Below are 22,311 nucleotides of genomic sequence, written 5' to 3'. Positions count from 1 at the left end.
ACAATCAGTACTGATATAAAATCACTCATTTAATTAATGACATTCTACATTTGTCATTATAAAGTAATTTTCTATTGAATCCAACTATCCTGCAGATGATTAGTATAAACTCAGTAGTAAATCTAAGGAAACAACTATAGAATAAGTGGACAGTGAATAAAATCAGAGGTGTCTTGGAGCAGAGTGAACACTTGAAATTATTTATGACATAGATGAGTCATTTTTATGATTTTTAGCGTCAGATCAGAACAAAGTTGGCTCTATGAGGGGCAGTTGAAACTCTACAGTGACATCTGCAGTTTCTCTGGCTGGCAGAATCACAGATCAAAATTAAGGGCAATCGTAACCAATTGAAATTAAGGGGAAAATTTTGTAAAGTCAAAATAGAGATAGGAAAATATCCCAATTGTGTATAAAAATCCACCCCAAATATTTGACTTAACTTTGAAACACACAAGCAGTTAAGACACAAACAACAACCTAGATAAGAGAGTAAAATAATTGAATTTAGATTTGTACTACCACCAGGAGACAGAATTTGAAGTTTGAATTCAATCGAGTTAATTGCATGTTTCAAGAAAAAAGCAATACTCTTCAAAGAAATTTAAAAAATCCATAGGCTCCACAATATAGCTTTCACAATTTCTAAATATATGAAGAATCAGAAAAAATTGTGACAAATTCTCATGAAAAATGATAAGTATAAAAGACCAATCTTGAAATGACATGTTGAAATTAGCAAACAAGGATTTACAAACAGCTATTATAAATATACCTAAGTGCATAAAGTCAAATATGTCTGTAATGAATGAAAATGTAGGAAACATCAAAGTAAAAATTCAAAATATAAAAGTTCTAGAACTGCAAATACCATATGTAAAATAAAATATTAACTGGTTGGGCTTCATAGCAGAAGAGAGATGACAGAAGAAAAATCAGTAACCCTGAGGATAGACAGTAAAAATTATGTAAATGAGATAAAGCAATTGAAACAAACAGTTTCAGGGACATGAGAGACAATTATGCATTGTCTAACATATGTCTTATTGAAGTCTAAGAAAGAGAGAAGAGGGAGAATCGGGCAAAGATAATTTACAGAAAATAGTAGACAGTTTTCAGAACTGTAAATTATTAAACCTAGAGACTCAAGAAGCTCAGAAAATTCCAAACAGGATAAATAAAATAAAGCTACACCTCAGCATGTTGAAGTAAAACTGTTAAAAGCCATTGGTAAAAATCAAATTTTAAAAGCAGCCAGAAAAAAAATATCCTATTACATGCAGTGAAAATATTCAAACGATGGCTACATTTTCATTAAAAAATTTTAAATCCAGAAGACTATGGAAAATGTTTAAAGTTCTGAAGGGGAAAACTGCCAACCCTGAATTCTATTCCAGCAAAAATATTCTTTAAGAATGAAAGCTATACTAAGAGGAAATTCTGCTTCCAAAAAAATGGAGTAGATATAATTTTCCTCATTCCTCCAAGTAAATACGACAAAAAAACTTAAAATTTTGGGACATTGTGTGTGTGTGTGTGTGTGTGTGTGTGTGTGTGTGTGTGTAACTCTGTATATACACACACACATAAAATATATATAAGGAGGCTTATTATATATATTATATATAAGAAGGATATGTATATATAAGCTTTAACAGATAGAGAAAAGTCAGACTGGCTAGGTGTCTAGGAACTTCAGGACCCAAGGAATGACATATGGTGATGAGGTTTCTTGGTTTCTTTCTCTCTTTTTTTGCCACATATACCTCAGACATGGAGCTGAAGAGGCTGGGAACCCAGAAACATCAAGGGAAATAAACCAAAAAGCCACAACAAATGGCTCCTTTCTTTAGCTAAGGATGAGAAAATGGGCAACCTATCGAGACAAAGAACTCTTAGACGATAACCTCTCTACTCCCAACAATGCCATGGATAAAACTGTGACCTCCCCACACCAACAAACCACAAAAGACTGAGAAAAGAGCCTAAACTCATTTTTCCCAGGCACCACTAGAGTCAACAACAAATTGTTACTTTTGCCCTTCCAAGACAATTTAGAAAACTCAAAACATTTTAGTCCTTTACCATCTCCAGCGTTTTGTGCTTGTTATCATGCATTCGAGTTATATATATATATTAAACCTCAAAAGATATTATTGCTGTGTAGCATAATTACTATTTGAGTTTTACCTGTATATTTACATTTCCCAAGAATTTTTATAATTGTCTGTTTTTCTGTGGTTTCAATAGATATTATTTTCTTTAATCAGAAGTCTCCTTTTAGTATTTCCTTTAGCATGTGTCTTCTGGTGATGAATTCTTTCACTTATCTTCACATTTGAAGTTTTTCACTGGGTACAAAATTATTCACTGGCTATTATTTTCTTTTAATACTAAAAAAATATCATTCTCTTGTTTTCTAGCTGTGTCACTTCTTTTGAAAAGTCAACTGTCGATATTGTTATTGTCTGTTTATGGTGATAGGGAATTCATTTGGGGGAAGGGAGCTGATTTTAAGATATTTCTCTTTACCTTTGGTTTTTATCAATGTGACCATGATGTGCTTAGTCATGCATTTAATACTTGAGATTCACAGAGCTCCTTGAATCTGCAGCTTGGAATTTGAGAAAATTCTCATGCAGATTATCTTAAAATATTTCTTTCCCATATTTTCTGCATTCTCCTCTTTTGCCTCAAATAATGTATTTGTATTTCTCTTTTAGCTTTAACTGTATTTCACATGTGTTTTCTGCTCATCTTAATTTTTAATTCCTTATTGTCTTCATCTGTTGGTCTTGATGTTTCCTAGTAACCTATCTTCTACCTTACTAATCCTTTCTTCTTCTGTGTCTAACATGCTGTTAGCTTATTTATGGATTTTATAGTTTCAGGTATAGATTTTTTCAGTTTTAAAATTTTCATTTGATTTATATATATATATATATATATATATATATATATTCAATTTTGGGTTAAATTATTCATCTTATTCTTTTTGACTTATTAGTTATTTTAAAATCTATATATCTAACTCTAATGGTCATCCCTGCCTGCAGCCTGTCTCTTGTCTGGTTTTCTCTGGGTTTTCCTTATTTCATTCTCTATATATTTCATCCCAGATGTACATTCCGGTGTATTACAGATATTTTGTTTAAAGAAGTATACAAGCTCTGATGTTAGAGATTGATTATCTTGAATCTGTTTAAGAAGTGAGATAATTATTTACTATGTTGTAAGCTCTATGAAGATTGATTTGTTTTCAGTCTGACCCCACTCTATCATAGACTTTAGGGGTCTTAGTTGAAGGTCTAAGGTTTTTAAAAAGGAAGATTCCTCTTCTTTGACCAAGTCAAATGACATTTTTTTTTCCCCTCCCCAGTCCAGTAAAATGCCAATATCTCCATTTGGCTGTTTGGTCTCTCAGGAGTCATTTTTCACTTGATTTACTCCATTCTCAATTCTTTGAAGCTTTGGTTTAGGCCAATTTCATGGCCTAAGAAATTGGGCTAAGAAATTGGAAAGAAAAGGCATACCAAATATGAGACTCACATCTCTGTTGTTCCTTTGTTCTTCAGGATTTGCCTGCTTTGGTAGCTCTTAATTGCAGTTTTTGTTTCCATAACCTTGTAGGGCTGCTTAAAGCTTCAGGTTGTTACTGATCTAGAGAGAAAGAAGCAATGAAAAATGCACCCATCCACCTCAACACATTTTTCTTCTTCTGGGTTATTGACCTTTCAAGTTGGGCTGTCTCTTTTGATGGCTAATGTCTGCAACTACTATGGATATTGTGTTGTCATTTTTGTTGTTTACTATCCAGCTTTTATAGGTTTTCTTGGTCAGTGAGTTGGTTTGATACAAGCTACTTGTCACTTTTCAAAACAGAAGTCTTAGAGCTGATGGTTTGCACTTAAAAAAAATCAATATAATGAAAAAAATCATGGGAGGCTGATTTACAAAAAAAAAATTATATGACAGGAAACAATGGGTTTTATTTGGCCCTAAGTAATATAGCCAAAAGGTTAACAGTGTCAGCATAAGTAACTGTTGAAGTCAGAGAAAAGAAATACACTTGCTAGGCTTAGGGACTAAAAATATAAGAGTTTTCAAACCTCAATACTAAAATGGGGAGAGATGGTTAAAAACCATATAATAAAAGAAATGCTTGAGCGCACAGAGCATGCTTGGTCTGATTGAGAGTAGTTATGAATAGGGGTTGAGATGGAATTAAAGAAGCCTTTAAGTATTTCATGGTTTCAGTAGGGGAAGTAGAAATGATCTGAATTGATGTGAAGATCTAGACAATTTTGGAAAGCATTAAATTGGTGCAAAAGTATTGTGGTTAATGGCAAAACCACAATTACTTTTGCACCAACCTAATAGATATTGCCTGAGTTGAAAAATAAAACTTTTAACCATTTAGGTTATCCAACCCAGCCCTGGGGTCTTCCAGAAAGTGTTAAGTCACTTATAATACTCAAGGTTATATGAGTTGATCACAGATACTGATGTTATAAAGGAAATTTCTTAAATAGGAGGTGAATTGCATTATGATAGAAAAACAAAATTTATTATTTTATTGAGAGTGAATTATATGCCTACTGCTATGTAAGCATCTTAAATTAAATATGCATTTAATACTTATGGGTACAATACTTATGGAATTCTTAAAAGTTGAGGAATTAGATCTAATTTTTATTCTCACTTTACAAATGAGGAAACAGATATGAGGATAAATTATTGGCCTAGTGTCAAACAGCTAGTTAAGGGATGAGGTGTGACTTGAACCCAGGTAACCTATCTCCTGGGACCACTCTTTTAGGCATCATATTATACTGCTCAAGTTAAGATTAGTTAACTTTATAAACTGTTAAATATCCTGAAATAGGTGGAGTATAAACAATGACAGCCATATTAACAATGCATAGTTTACTTGTTTACCCTTAGAATAATGTTGCAAATAAAATAGTCACAGATTCTATGTTATTTGCTGTGCACTTGGTTTAATAAATCAATATAAAAAACAAAGGCCATGCCCTAACAAAGTTTCTTTTCTAAAGAATACATATATAAAAGCATTTAGGATACTGTAGTGATATATAAAATTTGCCAATCTGTATGTGCACGTGTGTGTATATAAAATAAATTTACCCTACATGTAGCCATTTTATATCTTAATATACCCTTACATAATGACAGTAGTGAACTTGATGGAACTTGGAAATGCTATTTATTACTATTTTAATACCTACCTTGACTATCCTGGCTGATTTTTAAAAATCATTTTTGAAAGCACATTTTTAGAACTTGCTAGGCAAATGATTCTAAGGTTCTTTTTGTTATCCAAGTTATCATTTCCATAACTCTTGCCAGAATGTTCTCTCTTATTTACAACTGAAATCCTTCCATAGAAACCAAAATCTATATGCCTCTATTGCTATACCAAATGAAAGCAGGTTTCATCCATTATATGTTTGGACCTATTTGATGCCAGCCAGTTAACAAAAATTAACCTTTTCCTAAAGATGTCTTTATAATAATTTTTGTGTTCAATTTATCATATGTTGAAGAATCTATCTTTAATTTTGCCTCTTGATTAATATGAGGACCCACAATAGAAAGTAACTGAAAGTGGGCATTAGATTTAAGCAAAATAACATTAAAAAATGCTATTCTACCTCAGTAAGATTATGACAGTTTGATCTCCTTAATTAACTCTGTAACTACATTTCAAAGTTTCTCATAGAGTCCTTGACACAATTGTTTCAGGGTTTGTTTTAAAGCCTGTTTTTGTCCTTCATTTAAAAAAATTTCAAAGGAGTCTGGTATTTCAGAAAACTGTCAAAATGTGTTGAAACATATTTAAAAGAATGCATAGTTTCATGAATTGGCATCATTTGCGCATGTTATTATTTTTTCAGGTTTTTCCACTACATATGAAGAATTTATATGTGTGGGGGAAATATTATGGTTGTCACAGGGTAAAGGGGATCATCCACTATCTTTGACTTTTTTCCAGAAGAAATTAAGAGAAGAATTCATCAAATGTTAATGTTAAGAACTCAGAAACTCTGGAATGTTTGTCCAGAGTCCCAGGCCTCAGAGCAAATGCTCTTATGCTGCTGGGCTCCAGGGAAAGATTTCAGCCAAAGTCAATATGAACAGAAACTCCATCTGACTGAGACTGTGGAAACAGCTGTAACCACTTAGCTGGAAAACCACCTTAGATTCCTCTCCCAGAATACACTGATGACATGGGAGATGGGGAGCAGGAAAGCTCTGTCAGGATCTCTCTTCAGCTGTGGTCAGAAAAAAATATTTTCTTTCCCTAAAAGCTGTAAATAGATAGGTTCATCACTGATCATAATAAACTACCATTACTCTTCCAGATTTTTTTTCCACTTAATTTGCCCATGTCTCTTCCTTTTTTTGTATATTAATCGGTGTTCGGTTTAAGTCATCTTTTGTGTGAAGGTTTTAAAAAGGTCCACTTGATCTTAGTTACATCTTCTAAATGTTATTGGATAGGATTAACATTAGTATTAGAGACCAGCATGGTCTGTGGATGTTTAATTCTGGTAAGTTTTCAATTTGTGAAACTATACATAATTCTTAGGTTTGAGATTTTATTTGCCTCTTATTGTTCTTCGTGGTAGCTTTTTTGCATTGTTCTTAGAAGAAAATAAAAGATGCTACCAGAAACAACAAATAAAATTTTTTTTCAACTTTCCTGAGGTATGATCAATAATTAAAAATTGCATATATTCAGGTTGTACAAATTGATTATTTGATGTATGTATACAATGTATGTATACATATATTGTTAAATATTCACTACAATCAAGCTAATTAACACATTCATGTTCTTTCAGAGTTACTTTTTTGTGTGGTAAGGACACTGAAGATCTACCCTCTTAGGAAATTTCACATATGCAACACAATACATTATTGCTGACTACAGGTACATTGTTGTACATTAGATCTCTAGAACTTACTTATATCCTGAATAACCAAAACTTTGTACCTCTTGATCAACATCTCACCTTATCTCCCTTTCTCCAGCTCCTGGTAACCATCATTCTGGTAACAGGGCAAAGGGGATCATCTTTGTTTCTATGAATTTGACATCTTTAGAGCTGCATGAGTTCACTTATATAGGGTATCTGAAACAATAACAAATAGATTTTGACCCAGTTTGGGGAGATTTATTTTTGACCTTGTAATTATGGATTTAAAAGTGATCACTTGTCTAGCTCAGGCAGGGAAGAAACTTCAGAAATCAGAACAATTACAAGGAAATAGCAAACCAAAAATTGCATTATTTTGCTTCTGAACATTCTGTATAAGATAATTACATAGCCAAGGTATGGAATGTTGACATTCATATATCGACCTAGACCAAAACAAGTAAAATATATGTATACATGTGTGTGTATAAAAGTTATTTTGTCTTTGTTTTAATGCCTATTTGATTATTTAAGTTCCAAAAATATTTCATAATTTTGAGATGAATTCAGTTCTGGGCTCCAGTGTCAATATATAACATGGATTATTAAAATATATCAGCTAAATTTTAAGTATCATTTTAAAAATGGCTTGCATTATTGAGCACTCTACTTCCAAATTAATGAGTATTATCCTAAAATGATTTTTCTTCAAAAAGTGTGAAGTGAATTCCATTCGGTTTTGTCAGATGTTCACTGTGTTGCAATTGACTCCAAAAATGTTGACCTCAGCAACTAGAAAACTATACGGACCACTTTTAGGGAACTGAGTTGCTTTGGTAATTTCTGAGGACCCCCCCAAATGTCTCAAATGGCTAAGAATATGAAGATGAGATAAGCATGGGCAGGTTGATTTGAGGGAAGACATAAACTTACAGCTCTAGGGGGAAGAAATAAGGTAGAAGTAAGTAATGACTGAGTCTGCATGGGGGATTAGTTTAAGGTGCTTAACCCAGATATAAGAATGAATCACTAGGAGAAAAAATTGTGTCAGGAGCTTTCCTAGGAGTATAATTATAGATTTCCCAAGGTTAGGCCACTTTCTGAAAGCCAGAAGAATTTACCCCAAGCTGCAGGACAGCTGATAGGATATGGAGGTTCCAGCAGAAGACATCCAATTACTAATCTCCCAAGCAACAGTGGAGTGTAGCTACCCAGAGGGATGCAGTGCTGGTGATCAAGCCTCTGGCATCAAGGAGACAAAAATCCTGGCTCTATCCTTTATTATTTGTGTGATTCTGCATAAGATATGTGATTTCTCTAAGCCTTAGTTCCTTTGTCGTTAAAATGTTGGTCTGAGAATTAAATGAGGTTCTATCTGTAAACTGCATAGTGCAGTGCTTGTCACAAAATAAATATTAGTAAATACATCTCTATTATCACCAACCCTCAAAGATGCATTTGAGCAGGAATGAGATTTCAATTGTCAGGGCCACAGAAAGCCAGATAGAGTAGAGAGCACACAAATTTTCTTTTACTCACAAGAAAAAGAACAGCTGCTTCCCATGTGGAAATCAGATATTTGGAATTTTTATGTTATTGCTTTTTATAAGTCTACTGAGTTATCACCCAAAAAGGCTAAAATGCCTCTGATATAAATGTCATGGTTTTTCACTTCTTGCATAAATTGGGAATGAATATATGTAAAAAGAATTCTCTTAAAATAACAGAAATGCAGTTATAATTTTCTTATCAAAGTAGTTATCGAAGTATGAATTTTATCTTTATAATTAAGTAGCAATATGAATATGGACCAGAAGGTAAGATAAAAAATGGTAGCAAGCTTTGCGCAGTGGCAGTATCGTAGCCAATGAGGTTTATCAGAGGCGCGATTATCACCAATTGAAAATTTTTCCCAATACTCCGCCATGACAACTTGAAATATAGTTGGCACTGGCAATTTTTGACATTCTCTACAGAGATTGAATAAAAAAAAAATGGTAGCAATTGTAGCAGTGTAGAATTATAATTGTTTTCATTTCAAAATGTTTTATTAAACAATATTTTATACTGTACATTTAGTTACTTTATTGCTCCATTGATTTTATAGATTTATAATTTATGCATTAATTCATATATACTTCTATATACAATCACATGTACACAGCACAACGTGTGAGTGGCTATATACCAAAATATGAAGAATAGTTATGCCGTGGTGATTATGGATATTTTTCATTTAATCATACTTTCAAACTTTTCTATGGTTATTTGTAATATAAATTTATCAAAATTAACAGTTGTACTTGAAAATGAACAAAATAAGTTATACTCATGGCTGATCTGATCTTATTTATAAATGGCAAACTCTTGAGATCCCAATCAAACATTCACAGATGAAGTTTTATTTCTCAGAGTAAAATGATTTAGGATTTTTCCTTTGAGATGAGAAAAGTCCAATAAGGTGCTTGTTTGCAATATATTGGTAAAGGCTACTAATTAAGTATAGCCTTTGTTAAATACTCATTTATTCATGTTCAATATGAATTAAAAGTGGCCTCCAAAAGTGACATAAGTGAATAAATGAGTGAGAATGTTAAATAAGAAAATGGGATTAATTAATTAAATGCTGACCCATTTGGTATGATTTAAGTCATTCTGATTGTTACTTCATTTCAAATCAGAAAATTTCTGACTTTCTTAAAAAATAATTTAATAATAACTAAACATTAAATTATTTGACCAAGCCAATATTATTCAATGGAGCTTGTTATTCCATTGAAAAGCAGGTTTGAATGGAATTTCACATTCTGTAACATTCTTGAATAATCTCAGTAAATTCCACTGATTTCTATCAAAGTTGATCTCATCTCTATCTATAGATTATTAAGTAATCCCAGCCAATCTTTTGAGCACCATTGGGCAATTTCTAGGTAGTCAATTAATGGAAAATATACAGTTATGCTGGTTCATGGATCCCAAGCTGTCTGCGAAGACATTCCTCTTTTCAGGATAAAAGTGAACCTCACAGAGCTTAAGTTTATCTCAGATTTCAGATAGTGGTGACTATCTGAAAAATGTTAGCCTATCTAGTACTTATGCTAAATAAAATTACTTAGCCTTTAATATCTGCCATTTGGTATAAATGGCTGTGAAAACACACATAATAATTTTTTAATGTTTGATTTTACTCAGAATGATTCCACCACATTACTTCAGCCTAGCAAGAAAACACCTAATTTAATGATTCATAAATTCCATGGAAATTTGCTATTCAATATGTCTGAGAAAATATTATACAAGCCTGAAAAGCCTGAGGAAGAAGTTGCTACCAATGCTCTCTACACAGGCTCCGAGGGTATTATAGTGCTTTGTGGAAGTCAATGAGCATTTCATGAGATAACAAAACAGCAGGGACGATTATTTCCAAAGAAAGTTTATCCTCATAAATTTTAGTGAGAGTCATGGATGCTAATTAAGGCCAACTCTCAAAGCCAAGTGTAGTTGGCCTTCATCCTCCACCTGATTCAGTACAGCTGTTTTCAAAGGGAAACTAGAGGCATGTAATTTGTTCTCATAGGATTTGGATTCCACTTTATTTATTTATGATAGATCTTTGGGTTTAGAGGTTACATAACCACATGTTTATAATGGTATTCATTAATTGACCACATAATTTATCTATTACTGACCATGCAAATAATTTTTAGGGATTATTTCAATAAAAATTTTTAAAAATACCTTTAACGCTATAAAATGTAAGTACTCCAAATGCCTTAAATTGGATCATGCAGGAAACCACAGAAATCACATTATTTTGCATTTTGGCTTTGGAAACAAGCCACGCTTTGAGAACACTCAGGAAGAATTAGCAAAACTGATCCTGCCATAAACAATACAACCCAAAGAGTTCTTTCCTGGGACTGAAATTTTTGGCTAGGAGGAGAGAAGGACGGTGAAGAATACAGCTTAGGAGGTGATCTGGCTGAGAAAGGTGGGAAAAACACTGAAAAGAAAGTGAGTGCTTTTGCTAATTGGACCTAAGAATAAAATGTCAGATAATGCAGGCTTATGAAAGGCTGTGTCTTCCAAACAAATATTTTGGTTTCAGGATAATGTAAAGTTTGAATAATAACAGTAAGTTTCCACGGTTATTAAAACTACTCTCTTTCCACAGTTGCAGTTGGATGAAATTCAGAAATTCCAGAGCAGCAGGCCCAAGGAAGAAGAGTATGCAGAAATGAGGCATTTGGCTGCTTAAGAAATCAAAAGACGGACACAAAAACAGGTTTGAATAAAAGTCCACATTCCAACAAACTCGCTTTCTTCACTATCTCACTATCTTCTGTGGAGATTCAAAGACATAGGATTTTTTACTTATTGCTTGTAAAAAAATGGGAAAATAATATAAAATTGAGACTATTTTTTTCTCAGAGCTTTAGCAAAATGTATTTTACTTTCTAGATGTTATCTGTGGAGGTTACTCACATATTACAATGAATACAATTTAATACCACTCAAAATGTTCCTGGGGAATTTTATTCAGCATCACATTCTGGATCTATTATAGTCATACAGAGAAGACATGTTTTTTCTTTTTCTCCTTTTCCTTTTTCTTGTTTCTATCTCTTTTTCTCTTTCTCTCTTTTTCTTTTTTTCTTTCTTTCTTTGGCCATGATGCTAAAGCATCCCTTTTTTTTTCCTATCCTTTTGTTTAAATCAATTTTGGCTTTATGTAAAATTTAATCCCTTTCCTTTGACATGTGACTATTCATCACTAAAGAGAATTAAAAAGAAACACAAAGAAATGTTTTCCAGATACAAATAGAAATTCCAGAAGTGTAGCGAAGGCATCATAATGGTAATCACTTATCCCCACCAAGCTGTGACAAACTGAGATAGGTGTCTTCAGTAGTGGAGATGTGTTTAGTAGTTGATTCACTTAGTTTATAGTCCACTTTAGTAAATCTAGACATTAGCGATATACAGATGTTTCTCTTGACTCATCATCTGTGCATGGAAGGTTTACTCACCATACCTCTCGGTGTGAAGGAAGTCAGACTCAAGTAACCTTCATTCTTTGTGCTTATGACAGTTTGTTTTTATGATATAAAATATATTTAGAAAACAGAACAGTTAAAAATGGAATTCTGTAAAAAAAATAACCAGGAAGATTATTGTTAGATGGCCAGTCAAGCCAAATAGCCAATTATAATCAGCAGGGGTGTGGCACTATGGCCATGCTCTGGACAGCTGGCTTTAGAGAAAGTGAAGCACATTGGTTAACAGCATACTCCATAGGGATTCAGTGGCAGCCATTTTTCTTAATAGCTACGTTGGAACAAGTTCTCAAAATTATCTGTGCCTTAGTTTCTCCATCTATAAAGTGACAATAATAATAACTCCTCATGCATTCATTGTGAAGGCCTTGCAAGATAATACACATGAAGCAATAGTGTTGGGCATTCATGTGCACTCCACACATATTACCTAGCATATCATTGCTATTATTTATAAATACTTGATTATGCTTATTTAGTTCAAAGGCAAAGAGATGTAAGAAATAGTTCAAATAGAAAGGTATGGAAAAGTCATGTGACAGGAAGAATATTTCTCTGGTGATTCAGTAAAATATACTTAGTAAGGGTGATTCTCATTTTACTTTTTTTCTTTTGTTTCTCTATTAGTGCCTTCTAGATGAGAACATTTTTTTTAAAAACAACTGAAGCAACAATGTAGAAAGCACATTTTCATACTGCATAACACAGAATATTTATGTATCTTTCATTTAAATATCTGAAAAAGTTTCTTATTTTTAAGTGTTTTCCTTGAACAGTTATAGTTCAAAAACATATTTTGTTTGTTTTACTTTTGATTTAGATGGTTTGGTATTTGTGGAATCCAAATGACTTGATGAATTCTGGTACCTTCAAGGTACAGATAGCGCCAAATGATGTCCAAAAGTAGATCTGTAGTGCACATATACAACAGCAACTGCAACAATAATTATGATAGCTACTGTTATTTGAACATCTGTAATGTGCTATATACTGTTCTCTGCACTTTACATGAAATACATTATTTAATCTTCTCAGTAACCATATGTGGTTGGTTACTGTTGTGTTCAATAAGATAACTTTGGCACAGAGAAACTGTGGAATTGGTCAAGATCACTTGGATGTAAGTGGCAGAGACTGGATTTGAAACAGAGTGCATTCCCCAAAGAATGCATTTCTCACTTCTCCAAAAATCGTTTTCTATGCACTACATATACATTTTATCCTTAATGCAGTACCTTTTTAAGTTAATTGAGGAAAATCAAACTATCTTCTATAAAAAAAAAAGTAGGCTGATATCTTTACGGGTAATAGTTTCAAATCACTTTGTGATTTGCTCCAGAAAGCAACAGCAGAGCCATCTGTCAATATTATTGTAAAGATTCATGCTTGAAGGTGAAGAAATTGCCTCATGAAGTAAGAATCCTCTTTACATACTTATCTATGGACAACTTATTTTATCGCACTTAGCAGATACTGCATTTTTGCAGACACAAGTTTTACAGTAACCATGACAGAACAAGTCTATTGACACTATTTTTCCAACAGCATATGTTGACTTCCCGTCTTTATGTCACACTTTGATAATTCACAAGATTTCCAGTTTAATATTATTATATCTGCTACAGTGATTTGTGATCAATGACCTTTGATGCTACTATTGTAGTTGTTTCAGGGTGCCATGAACCACACCCATATAAGACAGCAGATTTAATCAATGTTTGTGTTCTTTGTGCTTCACTGACAGGCCACTTCCTTGTCTCTCTCCCTCTTCTTGGGCCTCCCTATTCTCTAATGTTAACAATATTAAAATTAGACCAATTAAAATCCCTACAGTGGTTTCTAAGTGTTCAAGTGAGAGGAAGAGTCACACATCTGTCACTTTAAATCAAAAGCTAGAAATGATTAAGCTTACTGAGAAAGGCATGTTGAAAGCCAAGATAGACTGAAATCTAGCTCTCTTACCCCAACCAGTTAAAGCTGTAAATGTAAAGGAAGAATTTTTAAGAGAAAGTAAAGTGCTACTCCTGTGAACACATGAATAAGTAAGCAAAACAGCATTATTGCTGATATGAAGAAAGTTTTAGTGGTTGGAATAGAAGATCAAACCAGCTACAACATTCCCTTAAACTAAAGCCTAGTCCAGAGGAAGAACCTAAATGTCTTCAGTTCTATGAAAGTTGAGAAAGGTGAGGAAGTTACAGAAGAAAAGTTGGAAGCTAGCAGAGGTTGGTTTGTAAGTCCTAGGATTTAAGGAATAAAACTGTCTCCGTAACGTAAAAGTGTAAGGTAAAGCTGCAAATGCTGATGCAGAGATTGCAGCAAGTTATCCAGAAAGATCTAGCTGAGATGATTGATGAAGGTGGCTATAATAGACAACAGGTTTTCAATGTAGATGAAAAAGCCTTCTATTGGAAGAAGATGCCATCTAGAACTTTCAGAATTACAAAGGAGAAGTCATTGCCTGGCTTCGAACCTTCAAAGGAGAGGCTCACTCTTTGGGGAGGGGCTAAGGCATCTCATGACTTTAAGTTAAAGCCAAGTCCATTTGCCATTCTGAAAAATCCTAGGGCCCCTAAGAATTATGCTAAATGTACTCTACATGTTTCCTGTAAATGGAACAATGATCCGTGGATGACAGTACGTCTGCTTACAGCATGTTTTACTTAGTATTTTAAGCCCACTGTTGAGATCTACTGCTCAGGAAAAATGATTCCCTTCAAAATATCCCTGCTCACTGACAAGATACCTAGTGCTCCCAGAGCTCTGATGAAGATATAAGAGAAGATTAATGTTTTCTTGCCTAATAACACCTCCATTCTGCAGCCCATGGATTAAGAAGTAATTTTGCAAGGTTATAGCTGCTATAGATATTAATGGATCTGGTCAAAGTAAATTGAACTTGAAAACGTTCTGGGAAGATGCCCTTAAAAACATTTGTGATTCATGGAAGGAGGTCAAAATATCAACATTAACAGGAGTTTAAAATAAGTTGATTCTTTCCCTCATGAAGGGTGTTGAAGGGTTCAAGATTTTAGTGGAGGGAGTAAATATGGATGTGATAAAAATAGCAAGAGAACTAGAAGTAGATGTTGAGCCTGAAGATGTGACTTAATTGTTGCAATTTCATGATCAAACTTAAATGTATGAGGAGATATTTTTTATAAATAAAGAAACAAATCGGTTTATTGAGATGAAATCTAGTCCTGATGAAGTTGCTGCTAACATTGCTGAAATGACAACAAATGGCTTAGAATTTTATATAAGTTTATCTGATAAAGTAGTGGCAGAGTTTGAGAGGATTGACTCTAATTTTGAAAAAGAAGTTCTACTGTCTGTGGGCAAAATGTTATTAAATAGCATTGGATGCTATGGAGAAATGTTTTGTGAAAAAAGAGCCAATCAATGCAGTAAACTTTATTGTTGTCCTAAGAGCCATAGCAACCTGAACCTGAAGCAGTAACCACCCTGATCAGTCAACAGCTGTCAACATTGAGGCAAAGCCCTCCACCAGCCAAAAAAACAAAAAAGATAAGGACTCATTGAAGGCTTAGATGATCATTAGCATTTTAAAATAAAATATCTTTAATTAAAATGTACATTTTTGGGCTATAATGCTATTGCACACTATACACTATAGTGTAACTTCTCTATGCACTGGGAAACTGAAAAATTTGTGTGACTTTCTTTAATGCAATATTTGCCTCATTGTGTTTGTCTGGAACTAAACTCACACTATCTGTGAGATACTCCTGTACACATTTGCACATTAGCCTCAGCATTACTAGGATAGGGATATTCCCTTAATTTGTGGTCTCTCTTGTCACTTCCCAGGGTTATTTCCTAAACTGAAGAAAGGCCTCCAAGTATCAGCTTTGGAATTGCCATGACTAATTGTCTAGGAGATTTTTTTATTTGAACCAACATAAGACTGACATCCTAAAACAGAGCATCATAACCTTTGTTGACTTGTTCCCCTGGAGATGATTAATGGTGACATGACTGAATACCCTGACTGACCGTAAAAGCAAATTAGCAGGAAAATGGCCATTGGGCAGGGATACCAGTGAACTCTCCAGGGCAACCCGCTTTATGACTTGCTATGAAAGGGCACTGATGCCCTTGTTCAATCAAATGATTTAGAAAATAACCTCCTGGTGTTTTTTCATGTTGTAAATGAAATTTTGCAAGGTACCTGCAGAAGGTTCTCTGTTTTGTCAGTGTGCTTTTAGTATATGATTTGGTGCTTCAATATTCCCTCTTTGAGAGGAGGAAAGACAAATGGCAGGGCAGCTGCATGTAACTATTACATCTATTGAGACGTGGACCTGTATTTCAGGACATGAGTGACAAGATATAGAGGCTTATTGAAGAATGTTGTTAGATGCTAGGGGGCCACCCACCACATATATAGACAATCATTTACATTGATACTGCTACTGCTTGTAGCTAGAACAATTAGCAAAATATGAAGTAGATACAAAATAATATGAATACATTTATACTGATTGCAGCCATTGGGCTTTAATGTAGAAGACTGGCATATTTATTTTTTACAATATTGAGAAATTAATGAAATAAAATGAAACCTTCCCTTTATAGCAAAAAGGTGTATATTTCAAAAGGAAAACACATGGTTGTAAATAGTTTATTTGTATGACATTTTATAATTTTGGGTATATAGAATTTTATTTAGGACATGTTACCTTGGTTGATATGAGATTTAAACCTTAGTTTCCTCATCAATACAATTGAGATAATAATTGTAAAGACTAACTGAGAGGATATAAGTAAAAAATTTAGCAGAATATAAACATCTTAAATTTTGCTAAAATAATTGAACATTAGTATGGAGAAGAATTAATTTAAATCAGCTCTGTACATTATTAAGAACAATCATTCCAAATAGAAAAATAGGTTTGAAGGAAATCTTAAAGCCATTGGAATAATATGCTCATCTCTTTTGAAAGGGTAGATTCATTGCCTAAAAAGAAAAAAATATATAATGAAAGACAATATGCCTGGATTTCAATGTAAGTAACTTTTGTTATATAGATATGTTGTATTAGCTGATAGATGGTCACCTGGGCATGGTGGCTCACGCCTATAATCCCAGCACCTTGGGGAGGCTGAGGCAGGCAAATCACTTGAGGCCAAGAGCTCCAGACCAGCCTGCCCAACATGGTGAAACCCCCAACTCTACTAAAATACAAACAATAGCTGGGTATGGTGGCAAGTGCCTGTACTCCCAGCAAGTTGGGAGACTGAGGCAGGATAATTGCTTGAACCTGGGAGGCAGAGGTTGCAGTGAGCTAAGATTATGCCACTGCACTCCAGCCTGAGTGACAGAATGAGACTCCGTCTTAAAAAAAAAAATGGTAGGCTTACCCAAATTGTAGCAGGATAAACCCAATAGAATAGCACACATATTAAATGACAAAATCAGGGCAAAAACACATTTGATAGCTACTCTGTGCCCAATCTAAATTACTATAGATAGTAATTTTAGACTAATCTATTTGGAATGAAACAGCATTTAGGTGAAATGCTCAGCAGGAATAAACTTGCTATCTTACATTTTAACTCAATGCTTGACATTATTTATGGAAGGATGAATCAATCTAATATATCACCTAGAATGAATTGGACAAAAAATACCAAAATAGTTTAAAAGAATAAAAAGTCTCACCTATTAATGTGTCCCAGAGTAGGATGGCTTTCAATCTGGTTAATGCTGTCACTGAATACCATTAAGAACCAATGTTCACATTACACATCCATATAATGGAATACTATTCAGCAATTAAAAGGAACATCCTACTGTTTTATATAATAACATGAGTGAACCTCAGACTTACTATGCTAAATTTAAAAATCCCAACTCAAAGGCTATATACTATATAATTCTTTATGTGACATCTGAAAAAGTCAAAACTATGACAGCAAATGAATCAGTGCAAAGATTGGAAAGAGATGATTGACCACAAAGAGGCATGGGGAACTTTTTGGAGTGATAAAACTATTCTATATCTTGATTGTGATATTGCAATATGATGATGCACATTTGTCAAAACTCATAGATTTATGTATCTGTAGTTTTACTCTATTTAAATTGTATCTCAATAACCTTAAGAACAAATGAAAAAGAACTGATTTGTCATTATCTGTGTTTCTGCCTGTCATCTGGTCAGTCCACCTCATGCTTATAAGAAGTCTGCCACATTTTCAGCCATCACAGGAAGATAAGATAGTGTCCCACAGAAGCTGTTACTTTATGTGTTTTCTTTTCACTTGTAAGAAAAACTTTTTAGGCTTCTCACACATCTCATGGAGTAGACCTGGGTCACATATCTACTCCTTAATCAATTCTGACAAAAAATATCATCATAATTGCTATAGACTCTGATTTAACCTTAAGCTCAGGATAGAGCTATGTTCTCTCATGCTAGATACTTGAATACATTAGGAATTCAATTAGTAAGAATAAACTGTGGTTGTGGTGAACACAACTAGTTGTGGTGAACAACTAACAGTAACTGTTCAGCTGGCTGGCAACCTTGTTGTATTAGGCCAACCTTGCAATGCTATAAAGAAATAACAGACTGAGTAATTTATAAAGAAAAGAGATTTACTTGGCTCATGGTTCTGCAGGCTTTACAGGAATCATGGTGCCAACATCTACTTGGCTTCTAGGAGGCTCTGGGAAGTTTACAACCACACCAGAAGGCAAAGGTGGAGCAGGCATGTTACATGTGTGAGCAGAACAGAGAAAGTGGGGGAAAGTATCACACACTTTTCAAGGACCAGATATCCTGTGAACTCAGAGTCAGCGATCACTTATCACTAAGGGGAATGCCCAAGCCATTCATGAAGGATTCGCCCCCATGATCCAAACACCTCCCACCAGGCCCCACCTCCAACATTGAGGATTACTTTTCAATATGAAATTTGGGCTGGGAAAAACATCCAGACTGTATAACTTGTTATGTTATTCGATGATAAACTTTGATATCATCAACAAGAATGACCTAGGGCCAAAAACAAAAATCCAAGCTAATATTTTGCTTTACCTACATATTTTGCTTATAAATTCTGATATTTGCATCTCCTAATGGATGCATCTTTCTATAATTAGAAACATAATGTCTTGAGGAAATTTTTTTGATAAGAGGCAGGTTTGGAAACTATGTCATATGAGGAATTACTGCAAGAAATAGGACTAACATGTACACTAGCATGTGGAAGACACATTAGGCTCTATCTTTGTGTTGTTAAAGACTAGAGAAAGAACCATATGCAGAAAGTATCCTACTAAATTGTAGAGATAATTTCCAAATACAGTTAGAGTTATCCAAAGATTTCCAGTGGTAGTGAATTATTCATCACTGTGAATACTCATGCCTGACCGAGACGATGCCTATGGGGATGTAGCATAAGAGCATCTAGTCTAGCAGGTGGCTAGTTGGACTGGACATTCTTTCCTTATCATATTGAAATAATGGTAATATTATTTCATAAATATACAAGGAAATACATTTGTGTTTATAGAATACTCATATATACATAGCATATGACTGAAAACTTACTGGTTAAAAGACTAGAAGGGAATACATAATAAAATGAAAATGTATTATATGAGATAGGAAGATTACGAATGAGTTAAAAAGAAATCCAACAGCAATTTGGATGAGAAGTGGAAAATTTAGGCTTAGTTTAATACTGATAAATTATTGGTCTGAATGGAATCCATTCACAATGAAAACTCCAACCAAACTTCTGTTCTTTGAATGTGCCTTCTTTAGGAGAACCTCCAAGCTGACACTAGCTGTCTGGGCCTATTCTGATCCAAACCCCAAACTTCTGAATCCCTCTCTGTTTTTGGTTTATAAACATATGTTTTTTAAAAATATAAATTGGGAGATACTCACTGACATTGAGACATTTCATGAATTTTTACAGCCTGTGGAAAATAAAATATGATTTACAGCTTGTCTATAAAAAAGGAGAGTAGCAAATGTTTGAGAAACAACTTATCTATGCTTATATATAGCATAGATTCTGTGTTGAATTATAATTAGTATTATTATCTAATACAATCTCTTATTTGTATGGCAGTTACTGGAAGCAGGAAGGCCAAGATGAACAATAATGACCTATCATCGACAGAGCTAAATGAAGAGCTTTACATTTCATGAGTTACTATTATTATTACAGTGCTAATCATGGAAAATGCTGCTAGCTTGAAATACTTCAAATGTACCAGATAAATTTAAGCAGCTACCTAGCCATCAACACTTAAGTGGAAACACAGTATAACCCAAACTCTACAGTGTAAAGTATCACTTAATAACACAGGTGTGCCTGAGTTATTTTTAGCAGCCTACAAAACCCAAAGTTAAATAGCAAAAAAATCGTGTGTAAAGCTCTTTTTTCATGGTCTAGATACACTATCGTGTTTTACATCATGTTAAATGAGTTTTTTCTCAAGTTATTTAAGAGCTCATGTTATCTTATAAATAACTTTAGAAATGTGTCCTAAACTGAGAAGCTTGGATGGATGATTTATGTTGGCTGAGAAAACGGCAAACAAAAAGATTTTAATTAGGAAAAAGATGTAGCTATAAGAACTCAAATGCTAGAAAACAAAAGGGCAGTAATGGAAAAGAAAACACAGGGACCCTGAACTGATTATGTTTGTTAATTTCATACACATACCAAAGACTCACATTCTATAAACCTCTCTGTTAGCCTTCATGGTGACATTGTATGTACAAAATAATTTCATTTTCTGCCAAAGTGATTTCAACATTGTTGTAAAAAGAGAAAGAACCCTTATGGTATGGGTTTTCTCTAACATTAATACCAAGTTAAGTTATGTTCCACTGGTTGTGGAACACTGGCTTCATAGAAAAACATTTTCAGAAACAATTTATATTTCCCTCTAGGATCTAAAGAAGAAGAGCAGAGTTTCCAGTTAACCACATTTCCTACTAGAGTAAGGGCTTCTCTACTTGTTGATCAGATCAAAATCCTGAATTATTTTGTTTCTATAAGTATTTAAAACTTATTTGTTCAGACATTTAAAATTTAGGTTGAATGCTTTTGTAACACTCCTACATCAGTTGCATAGGAACAATTCAAAGAACTCTTAAAGGATAAAAGCTGGTCAATTTCAGTATCGTCCCTACACTTAGAAGATCTAATTTCTCATGGCTCACAAGGTGAGCAGCCTTAATATCTTCTCAGCTCATGATGCTGCTTTTCATTTTTGTGTTTTTTATCTATTCTGCTTCCGCAATCTGAAATTTCCCTCCCTGGTTTTCAATATTTATTTAGATCCTGCTTAATCTTTAAAGCTCAACAAAATCCCTTCCTCCTACCCAGAAACATACTGCACAAGCTCTCCTGGCATTTCCCTCTCACTCCTCTGTTTGTTATGCTTACCTGGGAAGTATTGTCCAGTGTGACTGTTTTGATCCCTTTGGGTCCACTCCCCCTTCAAATTAATGGTTATTAACCCATTCAGCCATCAGATTCATGAGAGGTGCTTTAAAAAAAGGGGGGATACTCAGGTTCAGCCCCCAAAACAAATGAATTTGGAGTTTTGAAGATAAGCCTTGAATTGAGCACTTCTATTTAAAAAAAAAAAAATCTTCCAGTGTGATTTTTATGCATAGTAGAAATTAAGAAACCAGTTGATTTAGTATAATATTAATCTAAAGCAGTTTGTTTCCCATAAAAGATTATAATTTAAGACCTCCTTTTCCCATCTTCCTGTTTATATTTCTGTCATACACATGACACAGAGTAGAAGCAGCATTTTAGATCCAACAAGAAAAGGTGTGACCATCCAAGCCTGTTGGTGGCATGGGTGGAGGAACTGGGAAGACTCCAGCATGCATGCTAATCCATAATCTAGAAGATACTCTTAGTTAATAGGTTAATAAACTGAGGTCCATATGGTTTAAAGTTACCCAAGGGAGAGGAGACCAGCATGCTAGTTAAAAAATGAAATACAATTTGAATCAAGTCTTCAACCTCCCGAAAGAGTGAGGTTTTAGATTTCATTGGGCTTTGTGCTCCAGTGGATCCCTACTTGCCTTGTGTGCTTTGGTGTTCTCGTCATCTGAAATTTAAGTTCTTTTGGTTTTTCAAAATAGTTCCTCATACACCTCTTGTTTCTTCTTCATTGTCTACAAGACATAAAATACACACCATTACAACTTGGTTGATTTGATTCATGAACATTTTCCCTTCTCTTGTGTTTGTAGCCTTCAGGAATGCTGCTGTCTTAGATAAAAGGCCATTTAAAA

At 34.0% G+C, this 22,311-nt stretch overlaps 1 non-coding gene across 1 annotated transcript; it reads left to right on the top strand.

Moving 5' to 3' along the window:
* Positions 1-8,782: 8,782 nt before the first annotated feature.
* LOC116549870 lies at positions 8,783-8,923 on the top strand. Its single transcript, XR_004268133.1, has one exon. It is a non-coding gene; the product is annotated as a U4 spliceosomal RNA (small nuclear RNA).
* The last annotated feature ends 13,388 nt before the right edge of the window (positions 8,924-22,311 follow it).

Source organism: Sapajus apella, unplaced genomic scaffold, assembly GCF_009761245.1.
Source record: "Sapajus apella isolate SASKATOON/1434 unplaced genomic scaffold, GSC_monkey_1.0 scaffold6, whole genome shotgun sequence".
NCBI classification, from domain to species: Eukaryota; Metazoa; Chordata; class Mammalia; order Primates; family Cebidae; genus Sapajus; species Sapajus apella.
The sequence above is the reverse complement of the archived record's forward strand: the minus strand, read 5'-3'. Positions and strand labels throughout refer to the sequence as shown.